Below are 22,269 nucleotides of genomic sequence, written 5' to 3'. Positions count from 1 at the left end.
ATTGCTTTGGCAGATTGCGAGAATATCCTTACAGATAAGTTCACTGAGGAAACTACCTAGTGAGGCAATGAGGCATCATTTAGGTGTGCTAGTAGCTATGAATACAGGAAGGTGAGTTGTACTTTCTTATCAACCACTGTGATTTAGTACTCAACCTGTGGTTTCCGAAGCCCTTAGGTAGGAAATACTTCAGAAATTGCATAATGCAGAGACTAGAGGCCACCAGGGTCTTACATGCGCTTATTATAATGTGTGATGGATGGCAGTCTGCAATTGAGTAGAGACGTTAATTATTGGTGTAAACATTGTGTGGTATGCACTCCCATGGGAGAAGCCAGCTAGCCTCCCCAGAAACCAAAGAAACTAGGTAATCAGTACGTGTTGGTCATTATCAATTATTTCTCTAAATGGACTGAGGCTTATCTGTTAGTTAATACTCAGCACCGTCTGTTACTGATGCATTGGTGGAACACTGGATGGCCAAATTCAACATATTGAAGAGATTCGCGTGGATTAGGGAGCTAATTTCAATAATCTGCTATTCTCCGAATTGTGTAAAGTGTTGGTTGTGGTGAAGTACATTTTGCTTTATTGCACCCAGCTTGATGGATTAGAAAGCTGGGTGATACAAACTATTAAGCAGATGTTTGCAAGATTTGTTAATATCAACAGAACCAGTTGGAACTCACATCATGACAGTGTATCATGCAATGGAGCAGAGATGGACTTGTTGATCACCAAACATTATCAAGTTTGGTTGAGAAATGCAGCTCCCTGTAGATACTAGTGTATGTTGATGATGTGTTGGAGCTGGCTGTGTGTCCATTGCTAAAAACCCGAGTATGGTACTTCAGCAGATAAGAAAGAAGTTGAGATGAGGGAATTGTATACTCACGAGCAAACATGTAAAAATAACACTGTGATTATATGACCAGTGCATATTAAGTAACATAGCACAGATGCATATAACTTTTCGCGCTCGTATAAGCAGCTATGAGTGCAGAAAAGTGCTCTGTACTGTTGTTATATTATAGCTACAGGCAATGCAATCTTATTAACAATCACCATGCAGTATATCCTGCAGCACTAGGAATATAGACAGCAATGAGATACAATGATGTCAAAGGAGTGTATGGTTGTCTCCAGTGGCGAATGTCAGGAAGGAGGGTATGTCGAGATTCTGTATTTATTTCAGCTGTCAATAAATTATTATACACACTTGTGCTAATACTTGAGAGTGGTTTTACGGGCTACAGTCGAGTCTGCCATATGAATGTTGAATCACAAAGTTGCAGAAGTATGACTTTATCATACTCCATCACTTAGGCTTGTAAAATGGAAATGCTGACACATTGCACAGTGAGTCATTGATTGTTCATTTCATTGTATGACCTTGGACAACATGTAGGAGATAAAACATTCCGCAGGAATACGGAATAATACTATAAATTATCAAGTGGATAATAAGGTGTTCAGGTTTAAGGACATATTTTGATATTCATAAGAGTTCTCATTATCAGCAACCGGGAAAGCAAGAGCTACCCAGCATACCTCTAGAGAAATCGCACAATGTTTAACCCCCTCCCCACCAGGTCCCAGCCTTCAAGCACCATTGTCAGAAATAGGCCACTAAGTGGAAGGAGGCCTGGGCACTTAAGTCAGAGAAATATTGTAAGTGGGACATTAATATTTAAACCTAAACTTCTACCAATAAAAATTCATTTAGCCCTTAATTTAATTTCTGACTTTTCTATTTAAGATCAAGTACTTAATCATCGTGGCTATAGTGCATCAACATTGCTTACAGACTTGTCAAATATGCAGGTTCTGACTGAAGCTGTGAACAGGTTTACCCAAAGTTTCCAGGAACCTCAACAACTCAGACCACCAGGAAACATCCAACAATATCCACGCCATTGAGAGTGGGATCTGAAGGAATGACCTGTCTGCCACAGCGAACGCCCTTTAGAGCCTAGTTTGTCTGCTGCCTAGCCGAGGGTGCTACCATTTGACTGACTCTGATCCTGTGAAGCACAAGTTAGTCAAACGTTTGTAGATCCCCCAAAAGGTTCTCAAGTAACCCATCAGAGGCTGTCCCATGAACAAATACTAACAATATCCCATGTGTTTGCATCTCTGATGGGATCATCATATTCCTTGGCCAAAGAAATCAATTTTGAGCTGAATTGTTTGCTGAGGATTTTCAATTGTTGGGAAGGTCAACTTACATCAACTACACCTGGAGTCCAAGCAACACCCAGCCAATTTTCGTTGGGAAAACAATGACGACTTTGAACGTTGAAGTCGAATATCTACTTCATCTTCCACCACTCTTCCGATATCAAAGCAGCACTTCACACATTCTTAGCAACGAGGAAAGTTTGAGCTGCCCATTATACCTCCAATAAAAATCACAAAATGTTTGATCCTCCAGCAGATCTTGGCCCTCAAGTTCCATTACCAGGAGCGATAGATAGTGAAAAGGTTTAACAGCTCTGTGCCAGGTGGCCCAAATCCGCAAGGCCCGCGTACAGACAAGCGGAATAATCTGCCAGACCATTGTGGCCAGTAGCAAGTCCACTGATGCATTGGAGGGTTTTCTGTTAGGGCTTCAGTAAAGGTATGGAACTATAACTTTCCAGAGTTATATAAACATATTTTCATTTTTTTTTATATTCCTATAGTTATATGTACACATGTGTACTGCGTAAATCTCATTTTATGTTCATGTTTTGTATATATAGGGTGTAGTATCATTTTTTCTCACTTTCTTTCATTTGTACATATGCACCTTCTCTTAAATCACAACTTTGTATATATATATATATATATATGTGTGTGTGTGTGTGTGTATAGTCACAAATATATATATATATATATATATTTACACATTTCTGAGCATTATATGTATGTAAAAGATGAGTAAATTCAACTTTATCTATTTTTCTCAGGACTAATAACAACAAAATAGACAGTTAATTTTGTTTTTTAGGTTTTTGTGCTCCCACTAACTTTGCTAATTTTAAATCACGAAGATGAGCTATTTAGTTGGCCTAGCATGGCCTGATGGCTAGGGCACTCGAATTGCAATCTGCGGGTCGCCAGATAGAATCCCCTCACCGGACATGTTTGCCCTTTGAGTTGTGGGGGCATTATAAGGTGATGGTTAATCCCACTTTTCGTTGGTAAAGAGTAGCCCAAAAGTTGGCGATCGGTAGTGCTGACCAGCTGCCTTCCATCTAGTCTATCAGTTTTATATTAGGAACGACTAGCGCAGTTAGCATTCGAAATAACAGCGCTACTGGCTGTCGCAAGTGCCCTTTACAACAAACTCCACAAATATATACCCAACAGGTTAAATCTTTAAGGTTTATTACAAATTAATCAACCAATTGTGTTGTTTTTTGATACAGCATGAAACATGAGAACGTGCTACCGTGTACAGCCAGCACTTCTAAAGTAGTCCTACCTGGATGGGAATGTGTAGGTGGTGATGGAAGGGGCTTAAGTGAGAGGGGTGAGGAGAGTTGGGAGATAGCATGAGAAGGACAAAATTTTGTATTTTCATGTCAAGATTCATTTTCAATGAACGATGTCATTCGTAAAGGTATAACGGTTAAAGGTCGATAGAGTCTTTAAAGTGAATAAAAATTTTGTGTAACAGAAATGCAAAAATAAGGTTAGTTAAGCCTAATTATTCATAGGTCAGTTCCCATCCATGAGGCGTCAATGTCCTCCACTAACTCGGAAAAGTAAGTAACAGGTAGGGAGTCTATACTAATTATCTGTAGCGAAGAGGCAGTAGTCAGCAGCACCCACCACTAATACTTAGGATATTCTTATGGAATAGTGGGATTTGACCGTCACTCTTATAATGCCCCCACAGCTCCGAAGTGAGGAGCATAGCTATATTGTTCTGTTTTAACTTCGTTTACACAGTCTGGCACGCTAACATCTAGCTCATTCCCAGCCTTCCGTTGTTAAATAAATAGCCATAATTCTTTCAGAAGAAACGGCATCTGGTTATTCTTTAAGAGGGTCGGTGGAATGTAAAATATCAAAGATACAGTGTGTATAGGTCATCACATACAACAAGCTACAACTTGTTTATAGCAATGCTTAATTGTGTATTTTTTCCACGAAGTTTTTTATTAGATGATTTATATTATGAAGTCATGTATTCAAATATTCATCATGTGAGGAATTTATCCAGGCATATAATAATCCAGCAATATATATATCATGTAGGTGGTTATGGTCTAAGTGAAGTGCACATATTCATGGGACAATAAAAACTATGTTTGCTAGTTAGGTTTTATTCCATGTAAGAACGTTATTGGTCAAAATATAATTCTAGCTTCCTTTGTCTTCACATTAAGAGATAATTAAATATAATGGTTTGACGTTAGACTATTTGGGCGTCAAACTCTGTACTCTGAATAGTCACATCAGAGCATGATGGCCATACGTATTAAACTAAAAGAAGTAGTGCGTCAGATCGTAAAAATTGATTAGATATCTAACGAAGCAGAATTTTATTTATACGAAAAGTAGTATGAAATCTAATAACTCACGCTGCCAGCTACGAAGGCGCCATCTATACTCAGTATATGAAAACATTGCGTTTTAAAGCACATGTTTGGTAAGTATCACAGTCGCTTTGAACTGATCGGCTAGCGAACACAGCTTTATCTTAATAGTTTCGTTTTTAGTTTACTTACTGATTAAGTATATTTTATAACAAGTTATAGCTTTTACAGTATCTGTTGTAACTTGTAAATACAAATCTTATTTGGTGTAAAAGTTGTAACTTGTAATCAAAAGCTATATTTTGTTTCCACGTCAGTTACTAGTTGAAGTATCTATATTGCAAATTTACACCTTTTTAATCAACAACAGTAACGTGACTACCTGTTTTAAGTGATTAAGACTGTTACTGAAATACTTTAACCTTCCACAATGAAAGTTTATTTCCTGTAGATCAACCGTATCAAATACGGGTTTCTGACTCAAATTCGTAGATTCAAAACTTGTAATAGGCTGATCAAAGACATTGCAATGGCGCATGAATTCATTGTACTTTTTAAACATGTCACACTTTTTTTTGTTAACATTAATAAGCTCCTGCTTTGCACGAATTACAATTAAATTTGATCGACTTTTATATGTATAGTGTTGTCTTTGTCACAATAGTGAACCTATATTCATATGAGATTTGAAGAATATGTAACATTAATGCTACTAATTTATTCTTCTGAATTACTCAGAAAGCAAGCTGTTTAAAATATCAAAAATAAATAAGAAGCCTAATCTGACATTAGATTTATCATTTGTCAATACGTTATACAGTTTTGGGGAATTCTACCACTCATCAGTAACCATGTTGTTGTTTATCATCTCGTATGCTCTCACATATGTTATCATTTTGTCTCATCTCTGGTTCTTGTTTGGCCAACCTCTTGATCCACTTATGCAGGTGTGTATGTGTTAAGGAATCATATCTGAACACATTTCGTAATCATTGGTTTATGTATGCTAAAGGCATTTTCGTACTGAGAACTTTACTACGGTATATTGTTCGAAACTAATATTATTCGCGGTTGTGATTTCGTATCAGCGTCGCGCGCTACATTTTGTAGGAGAACTTATTAGATGATGAGAATATCATTCATCGGCATCAATTTACTCATCTCTACTTTTGCTGAAACACCCCTGTTCTTAAAAAATGGGTACAATAAAATAAAGTGCTAAAGGAGGGAAGCGATGAAAAATTAGGAATAAAAAGGGGATACTATGAAAATACTATCGAATGAAGTGTAAAATAACTAAAAATAGGTTGGTACAGTTGAAACTGCTAGATTTTATACAATTATAACTGGAGAATAAAATATCTCTGTATTGAGATACATAAGAATTTTTTGTACAGGAACTGAAAAGTCGTAAACTAGTGTTAATACTCATGGACATTCTATAACGCTTATACTTGTGTGCCATCGTTCACCTGAGTTATGGATTATACTCAAGTGTAGGAGTGCTACAGAGGTTTGTAGAAGTTAATATGAAATTGGAGTTAACCTCCCCTTGAATATGGAGAATGATCACTAACGCAAATAATCTAGGATTGTGGAATACCAAGCTAGAATTTGAAAGTGTGGTATAGGTACAATTCTGCTGTTTCCTGTTTGGTCAAGACATGATCTGTTGGGTCTCTGTGCAGAAGTCTGATTCTTTTCTGCTCCAGCAGCAAATTGAAAAACTGGTCAGCGTAGTGTAAACCATAAAATGTATACAATAAAGATTTTGCCTCTTGTTTTATACAGATGTTCAATACCTCCCTAACTGTTTGTGCACATTTTATTATTTGCAAATATAGCTCGTTCAAATCTACTGTTTTTGTAAGAGCTTAATACTTACCTGTTATATTTGGGAATATCACAACGTTACAAGATCATAGAAATTACGATACTGTAACTTTCGAATGTTAACTGACAATAAAACAATTATGGTTAATTTAATAAACTTAGTTGCAATAATCCATCTCGATAATTTTCCAGAATGTTCATACAAGATATTTCAAAATACAGAAATTCAATCAATGTTATGACGACTACATTTAAAATGTTTTGGACAATTCTTGTATAATTTAATGTACTGCATGTAATGGCTACATATCCTAACATAATTATATACAATGTAATAGTATACCATAAAAACATTCTGCTATTCCTGTAGCCAAACAATGCTTATGTGCAATAAATTAAAGCACATAGGAGAATACAAAAATCAGTACATCAATGTAAAATCTATTTTGTGATTTTGATGCAAAATACAGAGGGGGTATTCACGATCTATGGTAAAGATATAATGATGAGTACAACAAGGGGGGTTGGTAGTTGACCAAGGACAAACCCGTTGGATACTTTAATTATTATAATACATCGTGTTTGGCCTAGATCATGGATTGTTTGTTTTAAGGGTGTTATAATGTCGTAGTATGTATGCATTTATCTGTTTCTTTGGATGTACATCTCTTGCGAAAGTTACACGCGATCTTTAGTCATATTATGTGCACTTCTTGGTTCTGTAAGTGTGTATTATACACGTACCAATAAGCCATATTATGTATAATCTTTCATCTGTTTCATTAATTATGTACACTATACATGTATTGTATTGCCACATTATGTATACCCTTTTATCTATTTCTTTAATTATGTACACTATAGATGTATCGTATTGTCACATTGTGTATACCCTTTTATCTGTTTCTTTAATTATGTACACTATACATGTATTGTATTGCCACATTATGTATACCCTTTTATCTATTTCTTTAATTATGTACACTATAGATGTATCGTATTGTCACATTGTGTATACCCTTTTATCTGTTTCTTTAATTATGTACACTATACATGTATCGTATTGCCACATTGTGTACAGTAATGAAAACCTGAATGATCTTAATGCACGTCGTTGAAGAGGAACCATGCTATGCAATCATTTCAGTGAAACCCAGTGGGATGGTGATGACTTTTACAGAACATACTTATATTTAACCCCGTTTAGCACATTTAGAAGTATTATCTTTTTGTATGATTATAAATAATCACGCGCAAAGTAAAATGTCTCACTTGTATGTTAAAACAAAACACCGATTAACGCGCCATTAAGAGCAGACGTTTTCAGCCTCTTTCTTTATTCTACTATTTGTAACTCAAATAAATACGTCTTGCAATAACGGGCACCTCGATATTCCAGGCAGTGTCTTTCTCTATACAGGCACTCGTTGCTGGCAGGTTAGGGTACGCATGTTATGACCTTTTAGAGTTATTTTCAAAATTGTATTAAACAACTTTACTATAACTCATAACACTGTAAGTACTCAAACTCTTTGTTTTCGAAGTATTTTTTATTTATTCTTCTACATTTTAATGAAAATAACTAAAATTTAAGCATTTATGAGTAAGGAGTATTTATTGGTCGATGAATAAATTTGCTGAAGGGGAAATACAGTAGGATTTTATAACTATATGCACTAATATACTTGTATGCCTGTACAGCATACTGTTAAATTCCAAACATCCCAGGAGAATGACCAATACTCAAAAATTTGCGATGTTTATTGGATCGGCTCCGAATCACCAGTGTAAATGTGACAATCATCTATTAAAGATTTTTTTACAAAGTAAACATATAAACAATGACGTAAAGAGTAAGAGTCTGTTATACATATATTTGTGCTAATGTACAAATGCATGGTAACATTTTACATGTATTTATATATATATAGAATAGAAACAAATTTAAAAACACATGTTATACATGTATTTGTGCTAATGTACAAATGCATGGTAACATTTTATATGTATTTTCATATATATATAGAATAGAAACAAATTTAAAAACACATATTTATTTCTCCATTTACTTAATGTTTTTACAGTATCAACAAATTCACTGCTTACATACATGTAACAAAAACGGCTTTAAATGCAAACACCAAAACAAATTGGAGGGTCTTAAAATTCAGAAATTTAGTACAGTCAATATGGAATCCAGCTTCTCGTGGCTCAATTTTGATATTAAGGGCACCTTGCTATAGAGGGCATTTGGACGCAGTGGGAAGGGCGCTATTCTAGCATACTGAACGTACAAGTAAACTACAATTTTATAAACACCATATGGTAAAATTAGATTGGATCAACTTCTTTCATTTGATGTCTGTGGTAGTTTCTCAGTATACCAGCAAACCTGTAGACATCTGTTTGGACTTGAAAGTATGTTAACTAACAGAACAGGGCATGTATTTTCTATAATGGAATCAATTATATCTTATTACATGCGTTTACAATCATTCTAACTACATTTATGTGTGCACCGACCCGCGAGAAACGATTATAAGTACCTTAATATTTTCTAACCTCAAAACTAAGTTACAAGGGCATTTCGTGGACATCTGTTCCCTGACCGCTATGCTGGACATCTGTTCCCTGACCGCTGTGCCATATGATGCTTGATTTCATGCACTTATGTTAGAAATTGATGTCTATGTGAATCTCTCAGGGCAAGCACTTACAAGTATAACATCACAGTAGTGTGAACAACGGCATTTACACGTATAACACCACAGTAATTTGAATAACGTCACTTACACGTATAATATCACAGTAATTTGCAAAACGTCACCTACACGTATAACATCACAGTAGTGTGAACAACGGCATTTAAACGTATAACATCACAGTAATGGGAATAACGGCACTTACACGTATAACATCACAGTAATGTGAATAACGGCACTTACATGTATAATATCACAGTAATGTGAATAACGGCACTTACAGGTATAACATCACAGTAATGTGAATAACGGCACTTACATGTATAATATCACAGTAATGTGAATAACGGCACTTACACGTATTATATCACAGTAATGTGAATAACGGCATTTACATGTATAATATCACAGTAATGTGAATAACGGCACTTACATGTATAATATCACAGTAATGTTAATAACGGCACTTACACGTATTATATCACAGTAATGGGAATAACGGCATTTACACGTATAACATTACAGTAATGTGAATAACGGCACTTACATGTATAACATCACAGTAATGGGAATAACGGCACTTACATATATAATATCACAGTAATGGGATAAACAGCACTTACACGTATAACATCACAATAACGTATTTCTATCGAAATGTGCAAAAATGAGTTATGTAAATTTTCAACTGAAACGCACGTAAAAATTAGTACAGAAACAACATAATCTATTCTATTTGATATTCAGATTAGACAGCAACATCACTGTATTAATTACCATTGTTATACTCGAAAAATATAGAAATAAAAAATACACACATATATATATATAATTACTTTGTTTTATTTCAAATTGAAATCGGGTAGTTGTTACACATTTGGTTGACAGTTAACTCTTGTTCTATTTTTAAATCAAAATCAATAAACATGTCTTCACCGTGTTATAACAACACCTCAAGTCCTAATGAACTCTGATTAAGATTGCTATCGATTTACAATATATTTATCAATATGGTTGGCTAAGCTGTAAGCTTGTAATCATATGTATGAACTTGTAGGTTCTCATAAACTTTCTTTAAATGTAAAAATATAAATAAAATTAGGGACGGCCATGTAAAGATAGCTCTTTGTAATTGCATGAAATCCCCAAATAAGCAGTAATGCGCCGTAAAAGCTTATTAGACTTTCAGTAAAAGTTAGTAAATGTGTATTGGAGACAATACTGAAGTTATTCAATGAATGATTGACAGTTATATCATGTAAATATATAAAGTTGTACATTAAGTTTAAAATGTCCAATACTTGATTAATTACGACTTTTTTTAACGCTTTGTTTGTTTTTGCTTTCGCGCAAAGCTACTAGAGGGCTACCCACCGCCAACTCTTTTACTCATGAATAGCGGGATTGACCGTCAAATTATAACACTCCCACGGCTGAAAGGACAAGCATATGCGGTGACGGGAATTCGAGCCCGCTAATTGCGAGTTGAGCGCTCTAACCACCAGGCCATTTGATGCTTAATAAACGTATTTCAAACAAGTACCAAGTTTAATAACCACGTTTGTACAAGTACTTTTTGCCATTCAGTTCGAGCTGGAAGTAGCTCTTTGTTTGTCCTCCACGTATTTTAGTACATAATTAAACGTATAAAGAAAATAAATTCTAACTGCTATGATCTCATGGATTAATTCTAATGGCATCTTTGTAGACAATTTAGTTCAAACTTATAAGGTTCAAACGCTGTTCGTTATGAGAAAGTAAAATCCTCGTAAAACTGTCTGTATAATTATAAAGTAGTGTTTATAATAATTTCCATGCATGGATTTGTTGCTTCAATAATTTACCCTGTTATTGTTCATATTTGTGTTAACTACCTGTTAATAAACATATTTCAATATGCAGAATTCTAAGAGAAACATTCGAATCAAATCGTCAAAAATATTAATGTAAATTTTCTTTTTCAATTTCAAGAAAACAAGCTTAAAATTACAGGGACGGCCTATCTTTCGTTTCGGGCCTCTCCTCTCAACAAGCATCAACTGACTCTGTATTATGAGCCACTCCTCTTGAATAAGACAATTAACACGAGCTAACTATCGACTTGGGCCACATTTTGTGATATTCACTGGTAAAACTGGAGCCAACAGATATCTGCTAAATATCATAATAGCGGGAAGACCGAGGATATTTGTTTGCGAGAGAACAAAATGAACTGGACAATAAAGGAAAGACTCAAAAATTTGTGTAAAATAAGACGAAAATCTTTATTAGAAATAACACATGCTAAAGCTTTAACTTAATATTAGCCGGCTTCTGAGTTCCAATGCAGCTTCTCTAGCTGCTGGAACTAAAAGAAACATCAGATCTTTACATTCAATGAAGCCAGAACAAATTATATATATTTCGGTGACGAGGAACCCACTTTGAGACTAATAATGGCTGGAGACAGCTTGAATGGATAATGAAGAAAAACGTTAATATAAGTTTAACATAACAGCAAATGTACAACGTTTCGACAAGGTTTTTGTCATCATCAGGTAACTGTTATGTTAAACTTATATTAAAGTTTTTCTTCATTACCCATTCTAGCCGTCTCCAGTCATTATTAGATTGTATTTATACCATACTGTAAAGTCAAATTAGTCCTTCAGTGGTATTCCACAATCCCAGATTACGCACATTATATATAATCCCCATATTATATATATGCAAGAAGAGAAAACTCCTAGCTCATATCATTTTGTACAAACCTCTTTTCCACTCCTTCACTTAGATATGACCCAAAACCAAGGGAGTGATGACAAAGAAGCATGGCAAAGCGAGTTACTTCTAAAATGTTAATCTGCGAAAGTGGTCAAATAATATTTATCAAATAAAGCAACCAACGCGAAAGGTTTGTTTGTTTATAGTTAAGCACAAAGCTACACAATGGGCTATCTGTGTTCTGCCCACCACGGGTATCGAAACCCGGTTTCTAGCGTCATAAGTTTGCAAATATACCGCTGTGTCACTGTGGGGCCCAACGCGAAATGACAAATTAGTTTTTACACAGACATATCTATCGTCTGAACAATTGGTGAAATATCACTAATAATTCATTTGATGGAACAAAGTTAAATGTATAGCCCAACGTAAGCTAAACTATAACAAGCTTACACTTTGAAAGTTTTACGAAGGAAAGTTGTTTTGTTGACCGGCTTTGGGATGGTAATCACAAAAACCTCTATATGTCTTCATTTATTCTGACCTGAGTACAACTCATAATGGGAAAAGTATCATATTCTACTGTATCACAACAATGTGACGATCTTTACTTTTCTCCTCTCCTTAAACTATGAACTTTTTACAAAAATACAAAGTATTATCCGAATCGTAATTTACGGTATTAAATGTTATTTTTCGTTATGTTAAAAAGACAAATATAATGCGATTGAAACTTTTCAAAAACATAAAAAAAAAGTCCCAATTGGAAGAAAATAATAAACATAACACTATTTTTTGAGTGATACAAGTTTCTTATGTGTTGTCAGTTTCGTTTCAAAATGTATATACCAAAACACGGGCAACAAAAACTATTACTTTCTACTACACACAGGAGTTATGAGACATTGGTCAGGAATGTTTAAACCTCAAGACCCGTACAAACAGCGTAACAGCCACGTGCCTATCAAGAGTGTTTAGGTTTTTTATCTCTTATTCCCTCCTCTCCCACATATTAGGTACCAGTACAAAGACAGAGTACCGCCTTTGCTTAATCAATGCGTTTTCCATTATCATAAGAAAACATAAAAGTTACTGAAGACACTGCAATCAGCCAAGAAACACTGAAGTACATAGCAACTTCAAAGACGTCAATCACACATTATATATGAGCAAGGTAGGTGTATACTGGACCTCCTGGGAACAGAGGCTGCACTTTCTAACACCTGCCCAACACACCTCAATTTACTTGACAGTGAAAGTTCAAATAGGCTGGAAACTGATGGCACTGCATCAACTTATGTGTATCTCAAACATCTCTTACACCAAACAGGTACACACGATAGCAATTTGTTATATCTTAAATTCTTTAATGAACATTAAACTGAAGAAGATGGTAGAACTTAATATTCAGAAAAAGAAAACTCAAAATTAATTAATTACCAACAGTAAAAGAGAACGCAGAAAAAAAATGTGTTAAGTCCAAGCAGTATTGAATGTTATGAAGCCACATCACAACAAGAATGGAATACATTTCGATTTAAGTTTCGCTTCAAATTAATTTTAATATTTTTATCCTTAATGATACATGGGTTTAGCGGTGAAGTCAGAGACCCTAAGATTCAAGCACAGCCATCCCTAATTTAGAAATACTGGTCAGAAAAAGGGTAACTAGTCAGTAGTACCTGTCGCAACTACAGCTAATGTTATCCAAATAACTGAAAGTACAGAGCGTTCTTCTTCTTTTCCGGATCGGGATTTAGGATTGCTAGTCCCGGGAGGGTCAGATTCGAAATCGACCTCTTCCTCCCTCCTTGGCATCTGGTTAATGTGGTTTCACTGTTCGTTTCATTGGCAAAATACTACTTATATTTTATCAGAATACCTCAGACCTTCTTTCTAGTCATGTCTATGCATATAATGAGAATAATATTTACTACGGTGTTATCACCTTTTCTTTATTTGGTTTGTTTGTTTGTTTTTAATTATGCACAAAGCTACACAAGGGCTATCTGTGCTCTGCCCACCACGGGTATCGAAACCCGGTTTCTAGCGTTGTAAGTCCGCGGACATACCGCTGTGCCACTGGGGGGCTTATTTGGTTTGTGCGACAGTCTTATACATCACAAATAGTTCCAATGATAGAACTCACACTAATCGTTAGATTAAATCACTAGGAGTGTATTAGACATAAGTACCCTTTTAATACACGCTATTGGGTTAATTAGGTTTCATTTATAGTAACCACTCCTTGACTAAATAACGTTTAGAATTTTATTTGCATTTCACCAACAACAAAATACAAAATCAAAACTACCCACAATCTTGAATATTTTGATAAAATAGTCATGCTTCATCACGTATTTTATACTTTAATCGTAACACATACATTATTATCTCTGATACACATTATGCAAACATTTTAACACACTAAAACTCGTTGTTCATCAGTATTGTACGTCTACCTTCCTGTTATTATTAAATGCACGACCAAGGTTATTTACCGACATTGTCACCGTTACTCAAACCGCTATGCCATTGCAAGATGTAGATAAACATAAAGATAAGACAGGTTTTGGCGGGTACTCAGCTTTCTTGTTCAGAAGGAATGCAAGAATCCCCCCTCTCCCACGTTGTTTTTTGTTGTACAGTGGTTAACAAAATGCCTGTTCCTGGACAAGTAGAAGATGGATGGTTATTGGATAGTAAGTTAAGGAGAGGAAGAAATGAGCTGCTCTCTCCATGTTAAGGCGAGGGGCGGGGGAAAGGGAGCATATGTTGTAGTTATGTCCCCGCTCCTCGGGATTATGATACGGTGTTCAATCTCACGTTAGACAAACGTATTGATCGTGACCACAAAATATCTAATCACTTTTACGAATCGTCCTATTCAATTACCTTTATTATCAACATGTTGCTAAAAAAAAACAACGCCGCTTTTAGGATTCGAATAGTTTAAGATCCACGTCATTACACAGTATAAAAGCCGCTGATAAATTTTGGTTTTTATTACAACTTCAATTAACCTATTTGTCGAATCAGATATTAAGTAGAATTAGATTAAAATAAGTTCTTATTATCAAGTTGAGTGATTGAAAAGATTAAACCATGTTTTGTATTTGTGAGTTAGAAGAAATACAAATATTTTCCTTGTAAAAAAGGCACAAAAAAAAAATTACAAAATGCAATCGTCAGCAGCTACTGAAGAACAATATATACACATATGTATGCTAAAAGTATACATATTTTGAAGCAATCAGAAAAAAATATTCGTATCTGGCAGACATTAATGAACAAATAATTTACCAATAACCCAAATACTTATTTAATGCCGTGTCGTAAAAACATGTATCTGGTGATAGATAAAGCACATTTGTCGTATAGTTTTAATCCAAGTTGTGTGTTTGTTTATCGGCGAACTCATCCCACAGTTTTGGAGCTAACAGAACCTAAGTTGCTATGCTGACTCAACGAGGCCCGGGGTGTTTTTATCTATATGACGTATCCACCCACCAAGGGGCCTAAAGAGGATAAAACGTACCCAGAAGGTCTTACAGAAATGATGTGGGTTTTCAGATCATTGAATCCGAATTTGGCATTGTATTTTGTGTTTCTTAACGCTCCTCGGGATCCAGGGATGCCATGTTTGAAATTGTATTCATATCTTCTCTCATAGGCTAGAAGGACCAAACAAGTACACGTGTTCGGGTACCATGAGCGGCTGTCCCAACGGTTTTTTTTTTTTTCGGGCACGGACCTTGGGGTAGCAAAGAAGTAATTAGGCACAACGAAGAGCCTTGATATGTATTCTGAGACCTCTGTGAATCATGAGGGGCCTTTAAACTCCGAAGCGGGTGTTTTGTGCTAGTTGCAGAAAACAGTTTAATAATAAAGTAATAAAATGTGATTTTTTTTCAGTAGTTGAGTAGCGAAGTTTCTACCTCTCCTGCACAACATGTTTATAATATCGTTATTGTTTTATGAAGTTTAAACAAGTAACCCATAACATTTTACCACACATCTTAAAATAAATTGTTAAAGCTGTACTAAAACTTTTCAAATAAAAGTAGTTAAAAAAAAACAGAAACAACAAAGTTGCCCTTCACGGTTGCAATAGTTTTATTTAAAAAAAAACCCGTTATTTGCTAATTTTACTAGAAATTTCACGATTTTCTAGTCCCTTTTCTTTCTATTGTAAATTAAAAGTGCGGTTGAAAATGTTGAAAGTTTATTAAATACGGATTTCTAAAACATTGTCCAAAAAATTACCTAGTAAACTACGGTCTTATGTCTTAATATGCTCAAAATGCCCGCCTTCGGCATTCATGCATATTTCATACTAAGTTATAACCGATCTGCAAGAAGTAGTCATTTCTAGAGATATTCCTTTAAATGCTCTGCTGACAAATGTCGACTGGATTCCTGCGAACTTTAAACCAGCTCATTTTCAAAAGTTACTCGTTTGTTCGACGTTAACTTTACATGGAAGACATTTCTAGATACATGATGTACCGAAATAGTTTCTTCATATTTCTTTTTTCAGTACTTTGATTGTTTTTGGACGTAGTAGAGTCTCCTTCCAACAAGCTTCGTATTGGCGTCGAACTTCCGACACACTTTCGTATTTGTACACTATCTGTTCAACACCAATTTCTTGTTCAACATTAAGTCCATTACCTCTCCCTTCTGCTGGTAAGAATCTCCTTGTCACTCGACTAACCTGTAACGAAAAAGTACTATTTATAACACTAAGTTTACTTCAGTTGTTTGGAAGACCCTGTATATTTTTGAATTAAAAGAGACGTGATTCATCCAAACTGCAACACATTATAAGCCAATTTTAATGAAGTTTATATTATATATTTGTTTGTTATGGATTTCGCGCAAAGCTACACGAGGGCTATCTGCGCTAGCCGTCCCTAATTTAGCAGTGTAAGACTAGAGGGAAGGCAGCTAGTCATCACCACCCACCGCCAACTCTTGGGCTACTCTTTTACCAACGAATAGTGGGTTTGACCGTCACATTATAACACCCACACGGCTGAAAGGGCGAGCATGTTTGGTGTGACGGGGATTCGAACCCGCGACCCACAGATTGCGAGTCGAGCGCCCTAACCACCTGGCCATGCCGGGCCAACTCTTTATATATTTATTGTACAGCAACAACCGCCCATCTTGGAAAGCATGTGTAATAACAACAATACCTCATTATACGCAATAAATCCATAATATTATACTGAAAATAGTTCTCGTACTATTTCTGAGCCCATGAAATGACGATGAAGAAAAATTAGAATCTTTAGGAAATGTACGACAGCCCCAGATTTCAAACCTACCCTTCTATAATTAAAATTTTCAGAATATTTAAAATTTACATATAGTTTGTTTTCATTGTTTTTATTTTCATTTCGCGGAAAGTTATTCGAGCTATCCGTCCCTAATTTTGAAGTGACAGACTAGAGAGAAGGCAGGTAGTCAACATCACTCACCGTCAACTTTTGGATTACTTTTATCAATAGTTGGATTGACCGTCACATTGTAGCGGCTGATAGGGCGAGCATGTTTAAAAACAAGATTCGAACCCGCGACCCTAAGATTGTGCGTCGAGTGTCTTAACCATCAGGCTAATTCACTTAATTTTCAGTAAAATGCGATCTTGACCACTATAAACCAGTACCTCGAGGTTGCAATATTTCCCTTGGGATCGCCAATCGTGTTTTCCCATGCTATTATATGCCATCAACTTTTTGAAAAAGGAATTTTCTCTATTTTTAACTCGATCTTCCCAAGACAATCCATAGTCATTTTGGAATCTTGTACGTGTTTGGTGGTAGCTAGAAGAAGAAGAAGATGAAAAAAAAAGCCCCCTGCTTTAGTCTTGATGCAGTGCAATACAGCAGTTAAATTTTTAGTTCAGTGCACTAGTCAAGCGCTGTTGTTCGACGTCTTTAGGTATTGTCCGTGTTCTGTACTCTGTGAAGTTAAAATTAGTAAGAGAATTAAGTTCTGGTTACTTTCACTTAGCGTAACGTTTACAGAATAACGATACTTCTGACCAATAAAAGCTGTTTGCTGTTTATCTGTGTCCAACAGCGTTTGTGTAGATTATTCAGTAGTCCTTCATTTATACACTGTTCAACCATACTTTCGCCTCCATAATCAGTATAATACTTGCCAGTTAAATCCTGCGGCCAATTGTTTATTATTGTTGTGGTATTTCGTTGATGTTTTTATACATACCAAAATCACAAGTGTAATAATGTGCGTTAAATTAGTCTCACCAAGTTTATCTCAAACTTTTATATAACACAAATTATTATCTGCCTAAACCTTTCTCAAATGATTTCTTCCAGTAAAATACAACGTTATGTTATAACACTTTGTTTCCAAAGTCACGACGTCAATAATTTTATTTTGAACAGACGATTTGTTTGTTTTGTTGAATTTCGCTCAAAGCTATTCGAGGGCCATCTGTGCTAGCCGTCCCTAATTTAGAAGTGATAGATTAACAGGAAGACAGCTAGTCAAACATCATCCACCACCAACTTTTGAGCAACTCATTTACCAACGAATAGTGGGATTGACCGTCACGTAATAATGTCCCCAAGGCTGAAACGCCATTATTCGGTTACGGTATTCGAGGTCGCGACCAGCAGATTGTGAGTAGAGCGCCCTAACCACCAGGCAATGCCAGGCCTCGAACATAGTAATTAATAGTCAGCATAGCGATATATGTCAAACTTTACACCATATTAAAAAACTACGGTCATTCGTTTGTTCGCTCTGACTGAAGTCTAATCGTTTTATTCAGTTTCAGCTATATCGGATACATACAGACTTTATTAGCGTACAAGTCGGTTACAAGTCTCTAAACACGAACTTAAATCTGTTGTCATAAAAAAACTACGGTCATTCGTTTGTTCGCTCTGACTGAAGTCTAATCGTTCTATTCAGTTTCAGGTATATCGGATACAAGTCTCTAAACACGTACTTAAGTCTGTTGTCATACAGTTCAAGTGCAGCAGTAAATGTATTTCAAGACCGTCCATGAAATATAGACTGACATGGAAAACTCACTTATTCTCTATTGTGCAGTTCTTACTTCAACGTTATATCTATCTAACAACTCTTAGTAACCTTGTTTTCAGTATAATGCTTTTAGAATAGATTTAAACTAAATAAAATAACTCATTCCTTGGCCAGTTTTCTACCTTGATCAATACGTTTACGCCTATGACACCCAGAAAATATGAATTTCTAGCCACTGTTCTAAATGTTCCTTGAACAAACATCTTTAACTTTTGTGTTAATTTTAACGAAATGTACCAAAGAGCTCCTATTTCACAGTTTCCAAAGCGGAAGATATTCTATGTCAGAAATAAAAGTCATTAATATATGTTCACGTAAACAAGTAGTAATACCATCATATTTGATAACAGTAACTGCATTTACATTCAATGTACGATTTTCTATGAAGGTAATGTTCCCATTTATGTTTTCATCTTTAGTTTAGTTCATATTATTGTCTTTACAAGCAAAAGTACCCGTCCCCAATGCATTTGTATTTTCTCATACAACAGATGTTTTTGAACAAAAATGCAGTTTTAACATGACTATAAACAATTTTTTGCAAACTTGTATAGAACTACAAATACTGGCTCTTAGAAAACACGTATGCCAGGTTACAGACACTTTCGAAACATGGGCCTTCCTTCTTCAGGTTGCCAGGTTACATCTACACATACGGGTATGGGTTAGTTCATTAAGGTATGTATTTATAATACACACATATATATATATATATATCGTCAATCAAACAGCACGCTGCTATACTTATTCCACTTAACCTCCATAGAAAAAGCTACTGTATTAAAACGTATGGTATAAGGTATGATGGGTATTACGACACAATGTTGTCATATTTGGGATAATTGACCAATTATATGTTATAGATGTGCAACCCTCATGCACGGTTTATGTAAAAATAGGGTTAAAACCATCTTATAAGGTAAAGTTAAAAGCTGTTTGTTTGTTTTGTTCGAAGTTAAGCACAAAGCTACACAATAGGCTATCTGTGCTCTGCCCACCGCGGCAGACATACCGCTGTGCCAATGAAGGGAAAGTTAAAAAGAAAGTATTTACATTAGAAAAAAAAAGATAATATTTCCACATACAAACGCGCTTGAGTGGGATTAAAAAATTAAAGCATTTACAAATGTTCTTATTAGATGGTAATAAGCACAAAGCTACACAAAGGATTATCTGTGCTCTGCCCACCACGGGTATCGAAACCCGGTTTCTAGCGGTAAAGTCCGCAGACATGCCGCTGTGCCGCATGTTTTTATTACACATAACGGTGTCGTTCTTGTTGTTTTTTTCCACATAAATGAACGTAACGTTCGCAAAATACAAATAAAAAATACTGCAAATACTTTCATGTATAGTGAAATAAAGTATCTTAATCAACTATTATTAGAGAAAGGAAAGCCGGGCAACATATCTTAATCAACTATTATTAGAGAAAGGAAAGCCGGGCAACATATCTTAATCAACTACTATTAGAAAAAGGAAAGCTGTCGGGGAGAGTGTATGAATACAAAACAACAACAACAGACTGATAATTATAAACTTGCTTATTTCATAGCAAGGTATGCTGGGCAATTGCTGTCGGGGAGAGTGTATGAATACAAAACAACAACAACAGACTGATAAATATTAACTTGTTTATTTCATAGCAAGGTATGCTGGAAGTGATCATACTGAAGACAGCAAACGCGATCATGACTTGTTTAGTGTTGGAAAAGGCAGGCTTTCTAGATGCCCAACGATATAGTAGCTACTACACGGAGCTCGAGATTCCATCATTCACCCTGGAGCTCTCAGCTACAACTCATTTTCCTTGAGACACGCAGGTGTTCTTCTTGTTCATAAATTGCTCGTGAAGCGTGTCGCGCGTTGGGGATGTTTGTACGCCTAAATGACTTGGAAAGTCCCACCCACCTTCAGGTAACTTTGACCTGTTTGTTCCACTAGTCTTCTACTCCACCGCGCTCGGAAAGATTCTAATACACGTAAAAACAACCCTAGGTCTTTTAAAAGTGGTTTAACAACTGATTTTCGTGATTCGTGATGTGAAAACAACCCATAACCAATTCATTAAACTGAATTAAAACTGTGTAATATTTTTTACATCTAGTACTCACAAACAACAAATAATATTAATGAAACAATTGTTTCAAGAAGACACACCTACCTACTGAATAAACCTCTTCAAATAAATCTGATGTCGATGTTGAAGATATTTCACAGCTTGTGATAGCTCATAATTCACACGATGACGTCACATATTCCACTAATGGCAATTTAATGATACTGGAAATGGAAGGGTAAAAAATAAGTGAAAACTTTAGATTAGCTTACAACACATAAAATAACGATTATCTGAAATTATAAGCACATGGTCGGTGGTTTTTAATTAATCTTGTACCATTTCAACAAAATCAATAAATATTTGATAAAACTGTATATTTTCAAATTATCTAAAAAATTGTAATTTTAAATTCTACCGAACACTGACAAATTATTGAAAGACCGACATATTAAAACCTTTTACTGTAAAAAAATCATAAATTTAGAAATTCGTTTACCTGTTTGTTGTTAAACACAAATCTACACAAACGTCTATCAGTGATACCTATATAACGGGTATCGACACCCGGATTTAAGCGTTACAAGTCTTCAGACTTACCGCTGAACCACTTAGGGGCTCGTTTACCTGATCATTGTAAAATTTTAAACTTATGCAATATGCATAGTACAAAAACGTTTACTTCAGAATAATATACAGTCAGAATTATTCAAAAAAATATCTTAAATATCGTAGGTTCGGCAACGAAAAAAAAAAACATATGAACAGTTTAATGATAAAATTATATAACTTTCTTGTACAGATCATAATAAAAATTATACAGTTGTACACATCTACTACCTTTGTATATACACATATATTTTACAGTTCACGACTATTCGAGACTGCCTTTTGTTCAGTTAGATCTTATATCTTTTTCTATAGGGTTTTGGGTATTAACCACTTTCACACCTTACATAACTATTTTTACCTACTGTAACTGTCTCTTGCCTCATATAACTTCATAACCAGCTTCTGCAGACACACACACTTGGTAGATCAGGTTTGTTTCTTTATTCCCCCATTTTTATTAGTTGAAACAAAACAAAAAATATTCAAATTATCTTATATTAGCTATATTATTGTGAATGACGTCGAGCACGTGCCTGCGAAAGCGTTCTCTGTCTTTGAAAACAGTCAATAATGACCTTCGTCCAAGGAAACAATTACTTCACCCAGAAGTATTTCCTCTTTTGGACGTGATTTATAATTTAGGTGAAAACAAGCCCGAGTAGAAAATTACTAGTTGTCATAGGGAAGGCGGACGTAAAATAAACACGGGGGGTGGGGGGGGGACAGCGCGCTCACAATGCTCTCC

The 22,269-nt window shown here is 35.4% G+C and overlaps 1 long non-coding RNA gene across 1 annotated transcript; it reads right to left on the bottom strand.

Annotated features, from left to right (window-relative positions):
* Nucleotides 1–14,116: 14,116 nt before the first annotated feature.
* On the bottom strand, nucleotides 14,117–22,249 carry LOC111086655. Its single transcript, XR_002611392.1, has 2 exons — nucleotides 21,018–22,249; nucleotides 14,117–16,484 (listed from the first exon to the last, which is right to left on the bottom strand). It is a non-coding gene; the product is annotated as an uncharacterized LOC111086655 (long non-coding RNA).
* Between the last annotated feature and the right edge of the window lie 20 nt (nucleotides 22,250–22,269).

This window comes from Limulus polyphemus, unplaced genomic scaffold, assembly GCF_000517525.1.
Source record: "Limulus polyphemus unplaced genomic scaffold, Limulus_polyphemus-2.1.2 Scaffold1298, whole genome shotgun sequence".
NCBI lineage: Eukaryota > Metazoa > Arthropoda > Merostomata > Xiphosura > Limulidae > Limulus > Limulus polyphemus.
The sequence above is the reverse complement of the archived record's forward strand: the minus strand, read 5'-3'. Positions and strand labels throughout refer to the sequence as shown.